General features: G+C 39.5%; 1 pseudogene; it reads left to right on the top strand.

Moving 5' to 3' along the window:
- Positions 1 to 10,117: 10,117 nt before the first annotated feature.
- On the top strand, positions 10,118 to 10,855 carry LOC126071532 (eukaryotic translation initiation factor 3 subunit J-like; annotated as a pseudogene).
- Positions 10,856 to 11,206: the final 351 nt, after the last annotated feature.

Here is an 11,206-nt window from a genome sequence, read left to right as displayed (position 1 = left end):
TAAAGAGACAGAGAGTGACAGAATGGATTAAAAAACAAAATCACTTAATATGCTGTCTACAAGAGACACACCTTAGATACAAAGACATAAACATATTAAAAATCAAGGAATGGAAAAAATTATGTCGAGCAAACAGTAACCAAAAAAGAGCAGAAGTGGCAATACTAATCTTAGATAAAATAGACTTTAAAACATTAGAAAATCATTTTTTAGTGTGATCTACCACATAAATAAAATAAGATGAAAGAATCATGTGATCATCTCAATCAATGCTGAAAAGGCATTTGATAAAATCCAACACCCATTGCTGGTAAAATCTCTCAATAAAATAGGTATAGAAGGGAAATTCCTCAACATAATAAAGGGCATCTACACAAAACCAATAGCCAACATCATTCCTAACTGAGAGAGACTGAAAACAGGAAAGAGATAAGGATGTCCTTTATCACCACTCCTATTTAACATTGTGCTTGAAGTCCTAGCTAGATCAATAAGGCAAGAAAAACAAATAAAGGGCATCCAAACTGGTAAATAAGAAATAAAACTATATTTGTGGACAATATAATACTATACACAGAAAACTCAAAAGACTCCATAAAAAAACTATTAGAGCTAATAAATTTAGCAAAGAAGCTGGATAAAAAATAAACATACAAAAATCAGTTGGACTCCTATACGCCAATAAAAAGAACTATGAAAAGGAAATCAGGAAAACTAGCCCCTAAAAAAAAAAAAAAATACTTAGGAATAAATCTAACCAGGGATGTAAAAGACCTATACAAAGAAAACTACAAGACACTACTGCAAGAAACCAAAAGAGACCTATATAAATGGAAAAACATGCCATGCTCATGGATAAGTAGACTTAACATTACAAAAATGACAATTCTACCCAAAGCAATCTACAAACATAATGCACTCCCGATCCAAATACAAACAGCATTCTTTAACAAGATGGAAAAACTAATCATAGACTTTATATGGAAAGGAATTAGGACCCAGATAGGTAAAGCACTATTGAAAAAGAAGAATAAAGTAGGAATACTTGCACTACCTGACCTCAGAACCCACTATACAGCTACAGTAGTCAAAATGGCCTGGAAGTGGTACAATGACACACATATTGACCAATGGAACAGAATCAAGACCCCAGATGTAAATTCATTCACCTACAGTCACCTGATCTTCAACAAAGGCCCAAAGTCCATTAAATGAGGAAATGATGATTTTTCTAATAAATGGTGCTGGCAAAACTGGATGTCCATCTGTAAAACAATGAAACAGGACACATACCTCACACCATACACAAAAATAAATTAAAAATGGATCAAAGACCTAAATATAAAATGAAAAACTATAAAGATCATAGAGGAAAAAATAGGGTCAATGCTAGAGGCCCTAATACATGGCATAAACAGGATACAAACTATAACTAACAACACACAAATGCCAGATGATAAGCTAGGTAACTAGAATCTTCTAAAAATTAAACAAAATTATGCTAATCAAAAGACTTCACCAAAAGAGTAAAAAGAGAACCTACAGACTGGGAAAAAATTTTGGCTATGACATATCCAACAAGGGTCTAATCTCTAAAACCTATAGGAAAATCCAGCACCTCTACAACAAAAAGACAAGCAATCCAATTTAAAAATGGGCAAAGGTCAGGGTGTGGCCAAGATGGCAGAGTAGTCAGACGATTCCTGTGGTTTCCCTTACAACAAAGACCCAGAAAACACAAAAGAATCAATTATATATGAAATCTAGGAGCCCTGAACATCAAAAGCAAAGTTGAGGAATTGAACCGAGTAGCAGGGGGGAAGGAAAAATGGTGCAGAAGCAGTAAGGAGTTGCCAGACCTGACCCAGCAGGAACCAGGACCCTGCAAGCCAAACCAGCTGTGCGAGGTAAGGAAAGTAATGGTGCTCATGATGCGTTTTCCACTCTGGGAGAGACCAAGTGGCAGAGTAGGCTCAAACCTCCAGAACCAGTGAAAACTGGCGCTCAGTTGGCAAGAGATAAGTACATGCATCTAACCTATTGCGCAGATCAAAAAACACACCTTTGAGAAAAACCTCTCTTCCATTTACCTGCCTCCTCCCCACTCCGCACCAGGTCCCGGGCTGGATTCAGAGATTGCCGCATATGCTGGGCCCGAAGTCAGACCTGTCACTTTCCCTGAGCCATTCTCTTGGCCTTGGAGAGGGAACAAATTAACAAAAAGGAAAAAACTAATCTGCCATCTCCCCTACTGGGAATTTAGGGCAGGCACAGCTCTTTTGCCTAGGCACAGGCACAAGGGGTCCATGGACTTTGAATGCCTTTCACCCCTGCATAGACTTGTATGGGCCAATTTCAACAATGTAGGCCTTCATTAGCACAGTAGAAAAGGGTATATACCTGAAGCCCAACTTCAACTGTATCAGCTATATGGTGGAGTGGCAGGCTTGTGACATTTGACACCACTTTGCCTATTAAGCACAGTCCTCACCTACCCATATTGGGGCCCTGAGGGCTGGTTGCTCACTCACACCACCTAGCCACCTGCAACAGGGATAAAAGTATAAGTGAGGCCTGCCAGTCCTTACAGCCAACAGCATTGGGTGCCCATAGCCTGGCTGCAAAAACCACCCATCTATGCGTTCTATGGAACAGAGACACGCTTTCCTCCCTGACATTCAGGTATCAGGCACCTGCCTTACTCAGTGCCTGACCCCCTACTGTAGCTAGATACCTGGGCCTACACCAATCACCCCTGCTAGTCTAGGACTATAGGTAGGAGACTGCACCACACACCTGGTGACTGACTATCTGGACACCTGAGCTGAATCCATAGAAGAAAAGTGGACAAACTCCTGGGTTCACATACCTAGTAAAGGCTCTAAGCACCTGGTGACAGGACGTTAAAGCTTCAAATGTGCCAGTAATCAAACTAGCTCATGTGAGGAGCCTATTTGGGCATATAAAAACAAAACAAAATAAGAAGCTAGAACACAGTAAGCAAACATAAAATAAATAAATACAACAACGTTTATTGATGGCTCAGAGACAACAGTCAATATCAAATCATGTAAAGGCAGACCATGATGGCTTCAGCAAGCTCGCAAAATAAAGAATCAAGAAATCTTCTGGATGAAGAGAACTTCCTGGAACTACGAGAGGTAGAATACAAAAGCTTAATATACAGAACTCTTCAAGACATCAGGAAGGAGACCAGAAAAAATGCAGAACAAGCCAAGAAACACACAGACATAACATTAGAGGAACTTAAGAAGATTGTGTTGTTGTTGTTAGGTGCCATCATGTTAGTTCCAACTCATAGGCACCCTATGCAAAACGGAACGAAACACTGCCTGGTCCTGCGCCATCCTTACAATCGTTGTTATGCTTGACCTCATCGTTGTAGCCACTGTGTCAATCCATCTTTGAGGGTCTTCCTCTTATCCGCTGACCCTGTACTCTGCCAAGCATGATGTTCTTCTCCAGGGACTCATCCCTCCTGACAACACGTCCAAAGTATGTAACACGCAGTCTCGCCATCCTAGCCTCTGAGGAGCATTCTGCTTCCACTTCTTCCAAGACAGATTTGTTCGTTCTTTTGGCAGTCCATGGTATATTCAATATTCTTTGCCAACACCACAATTAAAAGGCAACAATTCTTCTCTGGTCTTCCTTACTCATCATCCAGCTTTCACATGCCTGTGATGAGATTGAAAATACCATGGCTTGGGTCAGGCGCACCTTAGTCTTCAGGGTGACATCTTTGCTCTTCAACACTTTGAAGAGGTCCTTTGCAGCAGATTTGCCCAACGCAATGCGTCTTTTGATTTCTTGACTGCTGCTTCCATGGCTGTTGATTGTGGATCCAAGTAAAATGAAATCTTTGACATTTTCAATCTTTTCTCCGTTTATCATGATGGTACTCATTGGTCCAGCTGTGAGGATTTTTGTTTTCTTTATGTTGAGGTGTAATCCATACTGAAGGCTGTGGTCTTTGATCTTCATTAGTAAGGGCTTCAAGTCCTCTTCACTTTCAGTAAGCAAGGTTGTGTCATCTGCATAAAGCAGGTTCTTAATGAGTCTTCCTCCAATCCTGATGTCCCGTTCTTCTTCATATAGTCCAGCTTCTTGGATTCTTTGTTCAGCATACAGATTAAATAGGTATGGTGAAAGAATACAACCCTGATGCACACCTTTCCTGACTTTAAACCAATCAGTATCCCCTTGTTCTATCCGAACAACTGCCTCTTGATGTATGTAAAGGTTCCTCATGAGCACAATTAAGTGCTCTGGAATTCCCATTCTTCACAGTGTTATCCGTAGTTTGTTATGATCCACACAGTCAAATGTCTTCGTATAATCAATAAAACACAGGTAAACATCCTTCTGGTATTCTCTGCTTTCAGCCAGGATCCATTTGACATCAGCAATGATATCCCTTATTACACGTCCTCTTCTGAAACCGGCCTGAATTTCTGGCAGTTCCCTGTTGATATACTGCTGCAGCCGTTCTTGAATGATCTTCAGCAGGATTTTGCTTGCATGTGATATTAATGATATTGTTCTATAATTTCCACATTCAGTTGGATCACCTTTATTGGGAATAGGCATAAATATGGATCTCTTGCAGTCAGTTGGCCAGGAAGCTGTCTTCCATGTTTCTTGGCATAGACAAGTGAGCACCTCCAGTGCTGCATCTGTTTGTTGAAACATCTCAATTGATATTCCATCAATTCCTGGAGGCTTGTTTTTCGCCAATGCCTTCAGAGAAGCTTGGAATTCTTCCTTCAGTATCATCGGCTCCAGATCATATGCCACCTCTTGAAATGGTTGAATATCAACTAATTCTTTTTGGTATAATGACTCTGTGTACTCCTTCCATCTTCTTTTGATTCTTCATGCATCATTTAATATTTTCCCCATGGAATCCTTCACTATTGCAACTCGGGGCTTGAATTTTTTCTTCAGTTCTTTCAGCTTGAGAAACGCCAAGTGTGTTCTTCCCTTTTGGTTTTCCATCTCCAGCTCTTTGCACATGTCATTATAATACTTTATTTTGTCTTCTCAAGAGGCCCTTTGAAATCTTCTGTTCAGTTCTTTTACTTCATCAATTCTTCCTTTTGCTTTAGCTTTTCGACGCTCAAGAGCAAGTTTCAGAGTCTCCTCTGACATCCACCTTAGTCTTTTCTTTCTTTCCCATCTTTTCAGTGACTTCTTGCTTTCTTCATGGATGATGTCCTTGATGTCATTCCACAACTCGTCTGGTCTTCGGTCACTAGTGTTCAATGCATCAAATCTATTCTTGAGATGGTCTGTAAATTCAGGTGGGATATAATCAAGGTCATATTTTGGCTCTCGTGGACTTGCTCTGATTTTCTTCAGTTTCAGCTTGATCTTGCATATGAGCAGTTGATGGTCTGTTCCACAGTCGGCCCTTGGCCTTGTTCTGACTGATGATATTGAGCTTTTCCATTGTCTCTTTCCACAGATGTAGTCAGTTTGATTTCTGCGTGTTCCATCTGGTGAGGCCCATGTGTATAGTCACCGTTTATGTTGGTGAAAGAAGGTATTTGCAATGAATAAGTCATTGGTCTTGCAAAATTCTATCATTCGACCTTTGGTATTGTTTCTATCCCCAAGGTCATATTTTTCCAACTACTGATCCTTCTTCTTTGTTTCCAACTTTCACAATCCAATCACCAGTAATTATCAATGCATCTTGATTGCATGTTTGATCAATTTCAGACTGCAGCAGCTGATAAAATCTTATATTTCTTCATCTTTGGCCCTAGTGGGTGGTGCATAAATTTGAATAATAGTCGTATTAACTGGTCTTTCTTGTAGGCGTATGGAAATTATCCTATCACTGACAGCGTTGTACTTCAGGATAGATCTTCAAATGTTCTTTTTGAAGATGAATGCAACACCATTCCTCTTCAAGTTATCATTCCCGGCATGGTAAAGTATATGATTGTCCAATTCAAAATGGCCAATACCACTCCATTTCAGCTCATTAATGCCTAGAATATCGATGTTTATGCGTTCCATTTCATTTTTGATGATTTCCAATTTTCCTAGATTCATACTTCATACATTCCAGGTTTCAATCATTAATGGATGTTTGCGGCTGTTTCTTCTCATTTTGAGTCATGCCACATCAGCAAATGAAGGTCCTGAAAGCTTTACTCCATCCACGTCATTAAGGTCAAGTCTACTTTGAGGAGGCAGCTCTTCCCCAGTCATCTTTTGAGTGTCTTCCAACCTGGGGGGCTCATCTTCCAGCACTATATCAGACAATGTCCCACTGCTATTCATAAGGTTTTCACTGGCTAATGCGTTTCAGCAGTAAACTGCCGGGTCCTTCTTCTTAGTCTGTCTTAGTCTGGAAGCTCAGCTGAAACCTGTCTTCCATGGGTGACCCTACTGGTATCTGAATACCGGTGGCATAGCTTCCAACATCACAGCAACACACAAGCCCCCACAGTACGACAAACTGACAGACACGTGGGGGCTTAAGAAGATTAGAGAAGAGCATAATGACAAATTTAATAAGCTCCAAGAATCCATAGAGACAGCAAACAGAAATTCAGAAAGTTAACAACAAAAGTTCAGAATTACACAACTCAATAGCAAGTCATAGTAGCAGAATTGAGGAAATGGGATGCAGAATTAGTGAGATTGAAGATAAAGTACATGGCACCAACATATTTAAGGAAAAATCAGATAAAAGAAGTTAAAAAATGAAGAAACCCGAAGAATTATGTGGGACTCTACCAAGAGAAATAACCTATGAGTGTTTGGAGTACCAGAATAGGGAGGGATAACAGAAAACATAGAGAGAATTGTTGAAGATTCGTTGGCAGAAAATTTCTCTGATATTGTAAAAGATGAGAGGATATCTATCCAAGATGTTCATCGAACCGCACACAAGGTAGACCCCAAAAGAAAGTCACCAAGGCATATTATAATCAAACTTGCCAAAGCAAGGATAAAGAGAGAATTTTAAGAGCAGCTAGGGAAAAACGAAAAGTTACCTACAAAGGAAAATCAATAAGATTAAGCACAGGCTACTCAGCAGAAACCATGCAGACAAGAAGGAAATGGGATGACATATATAAAGCCTTGAAAAAAAAAAAACTGCCAGCCAAGAATTATATATGTAGCAAAACTGTCTCTCAAATATGATGGCAAAATTAGGGCATTTCCAGATAAATGGAAGCTTAGGGAATTTGTAAAAACCAAATCAAAATTACAAGAAATACTAAAGGGAGTCCTCCAGTTAGAAAAGAACATCAGATAACAGCCCAAGACTATAACACAAGGCAGAACAACCAGATGTCAACCCAGAAAAGGAAGTTACAAAAATAAATCAAAGCTAAAACACTCAGAATAGGGAAACAGAGATGTCAGTATGAAAAAGATGACATTAAAACAAAAAAGGAGGGACTAAAAAATGTAGTCATTGATCGTTAATATGGAAAGGAAGTCAAGGTGATATAAAGAAATAAAAGTTTGGTTTAAACTTAGAAAAATAAGGGTAAATATTAAGGTGACCACAAAGGAAACTACCAATCCTACACATCAAAATAAAAAAACAAGAAAAACATAAAGACTCAGAAAATACAAAATCAACAATGAAAAAGATGAAAATACATGAAGAAAAATGGCTCAACACGGAAAATTAAGTGGAACAAGGAAATTGTCAACAACACAAAGACATCAAAATGACAGCACTAAACTCATACCTATCCATGATTATGCTGAATGTAAATGGACTAAATGCAGCAATAAAGAGCAGAGAGCAGCAGAATGGATAAAAAAACACGATCAGTCTATATGCTGCCTACAGGAGACACACCTTAGACTTAAAGACACAAACTAAAACTCAAAGAATAGAAAAAAATATATCAAGCAAACAACAATCAAAAAAGAGCAGGAGTGGCAATATTAATTTCTGACAAAACAGACTTTAAAGTAAAATCCACCACAAAGGATAAGGAAGGACACTATATAATGATTAAAGGGTCAATATACCATGAGTATATAACCATAATAAATATTTACGCTCCTAATGGCAGGGCTCCAAAATACATAAAACAAACTCTAAAGGCATTGAGAAGAGAGATAGACAGCTCCATAATAATAGTAAGAGACTGCAACACACCACTTTCAGTGAAGGACAGAACATCCAGAAAGAAGCTCAATAAAGATATGGAAGATCTAAATGCCACAATCAACCAACTTGACCTCATAGACATATACAGAACACTCCACCCAGCAGAAGCCAAGTATACTTTCTTCTCCAACACACATGGAAGATTCTCCAGAAAAGACCCCATATTAGGCCATAAAGCAAGCCCTAACAGAATCCAAAGTATTGAAACATTACAAAGCATGGTTTCTTATCATAAAGCCATAAAAGTAGAAATCAAAACAGAAAAAGCAAGGAAAAAAATCAAACACATGGAACCTGTACAACACCTTGCTCAAAAACTACTGGGTTATAGAAGAAATTAAGAACAGAATAAAGAAATTCACAGAATCAAATGAGAATGAAAACACATCCTACCAGAACCCAAAGGGGACACAGCAAAAGCAGTGCTCAGAGGTCAATTTATAGCAATAAATGCATACATTCAAAAAGAAGAAAGGGCCAAAATCAAAATGTTAACCCTACAACTTGAGCAAATAGAAGGAGAGCAGCGAAAGAAGTCCTCAGGCAGCAGAAGAAAGCAAATAATGAAAATTAGAGCAGAATTAAATGAAATAGAGAACAGAAAACAATTGAAGGAGTTAATAAGACCAGAAACTGGTTCTTTGAAAAGACCAATGAAATCGATAAACCATTGGCCAAACTGACAAAAGAAAAACAGGAGAGGAAGCAAATAACCTGAATAAGAAATGAGATAGGCAATATCACAACAGATCCAACTGAAATTAAAAGAATTATAACAGAATACTATGAAAAATTGTACTCTAACAAATTTGAAAACCTAGAGGAAATGGACAAATTCCTAGAAACACACTCCCCAGCTAAACTAACACAGAGGTAGAACAACTAAATAAACCTATAAGAAAAGAAGAGATTGAACGGGTAATTAAAAAAACTTCCAGCAAAAAAAAAAAAAAAAAAAAAGCCCTGGCCCTGACAGTTTCACTGGAGAACTCTATGAAGCTTTCAGAGAAGAGTTAACACCACTACTACTAAAGGCCTTTCAGAGCACAGAAAAGGACAGAATACTCCCAAAATAATTATATGAAGCCCGCATAACACTGATACCAAAACCAGGTAAAGACTCCACAAAAAAAGACACTTAGGAACCAATATCCCTCATGAGCACAAATGTTAAAATCCTCATAAAATTCTAGCCAATAGAATTCAACAATGTATCAAAAAAATAACTCACCATGACCAAGTAGAATTCATACCAGGTATGCAGGGATTGTTCAACATTAGAAAAAACAATCACAATCGACTGGATGGGAGTGGGTTTAGTTTTGGTTACAGGGCAAACAATAACACACGTGAGGAATGTGCTTAGTAGTTTAATCATGTATACAAGACTAAATGGGCACACCAGCTCAAAAGCCAAGATGAGAAGGCAGGAAGGAACAGGAAAACTAAACAAACGGAAAAAAGGAAACTCACATGGAGAAGGGAAGAGTGTTGACACATCACAGGGTTGGCAACCAATGTCACAAAACAATTTGTGTATTAACTGCTTAATGAGAAACTAATTTGCTCTGTAAACTTTCACCTAAAACACAATAAAAAAAAAAAAAAAGAAAACCCTATAGATCACAACAGTCTGATCCTGTTGCACACGGGGTTGCCATGAGTTGGGTTGACTTGGTGACTGCAGCTAACAAGGAATCTTGAGGGGTTATCTTAGCATTCTGCCTACCACCTGGGTTATGTTAATCTAATAGGAATCCAGGAGAGTCATTTCTCTTCATTTTATTTATTTTTCCTCTAGCCAGGTTTCTAAGGTTCATTAGACCCCTGGCCCGTCTTACGCATGCAACATTTATAATCAACTTAAAAATCACTGAGTTCCACGTTGCCTCCCCAACCTGCGCAGCCACCAGGAGGCTCCGCACCAGGGCACAGTCGGTCATGGTCCCAGCCTGCCCCATGCTTGCCGAGAGCAAATCCAGCCGCTCACCTGGGCCCCCACATAGCCTCTCCCTCCCAGGCGCTCACACTGGTCAGGGATGGCTGCACAGCTTGGGGAACTCTGACTCCGAGGACTGGGACACATTCTCCGTGGAGCCCTGTGTGTGGGTGAGGCAGAATTGCCCCCATGGGGCCAGCTGGGAAGGCAAGGACCGACCAGGGTATCAAGGAAAATGGGGATGACGATGATCATAAAAAGAAAGAAGGAGATGGAAAACCAGAAATAAAGGTTTTAGAGAAAATAAAAAAGCATGGATAGTAGATCAAAGAGAAAGAATGGCAACAGAAGACCCACAGAAATTAAAAAGAGGTTGGAAGAACCTAAACTGCTAAAAGACAATGAGCAGATAAACTGTGGCTACAGGAACGACAGGAAGGGTCAGGCCTCACATTATGCAGAGGAATTTTGGTGTTAATAGCACAGTTTATGGATTCAATGCTCTTATCCCATTGTCAAGCAATGACGTCACAGAGTTTGAAGTTTCTAAAATATAAAATTATGCAATATGAAAAGTCACTACGTTAGGCAATTTCTTTGGAAACTGATGATTTGAAAAAGATTACTGATTCATTGATTGTGTTTTGCAGTGAAAAACAGAGGCAGGAAAATTAAAGCAAAGTCGAAAAATGAAGAAATTTGTGGTTCCTGGAAGGAGACTGGAAACTCTGGTGGCGTAGTGGTTAAGTGCTACGGCTGGTAACCAAAGGGTCGGCAGTTCGAATCCGCCAGGCGCTCCTTGGGAACTCTATGGGGCAGTTCTACTCTGTCCTATAAGGTCGCTATGAGTCAGAATCAACTCGGCGGCAGTGGGTTTGGTTAGTGGGTTTAGAGGGAGACTAAAGTCACCATAAAAGACTGTGTGGCCCACTATGGTTACGACGGAGCATATATTTACAAGATTCTGAAGGCTGCATCTTATGGTTTCTCTTCTCCTAGTGTCTTCTTTCTGTTGCCCACAATTCCTTCAACATACTGCACACCACGATTTCCTTTCAGTTCTGCCAGATGCCACAATTCTTTGTGCTGGA

The sequence above is a fragment of the Elephas maximus genome, chromosome 3 (assembly GCF_024166365.1).
Source record: "Elephas maximus indicus isolate mEleMax1 chromosome 3, mEleMax1 primary haplotype, whole genome shotgun sequence".
In the NCBI taxonomy this organism is placed as follows: domain Eukaryota; kingdom Metazoa; phylum Chordata; class Mammalia; order Proboscidea; family Elephantidae; genus Elephas; species Elephas maximus.
Note: the sequence above shows the minus strand (reverse complement) of the source record. Positions and strands in the feature narration are given on the sequence as shown.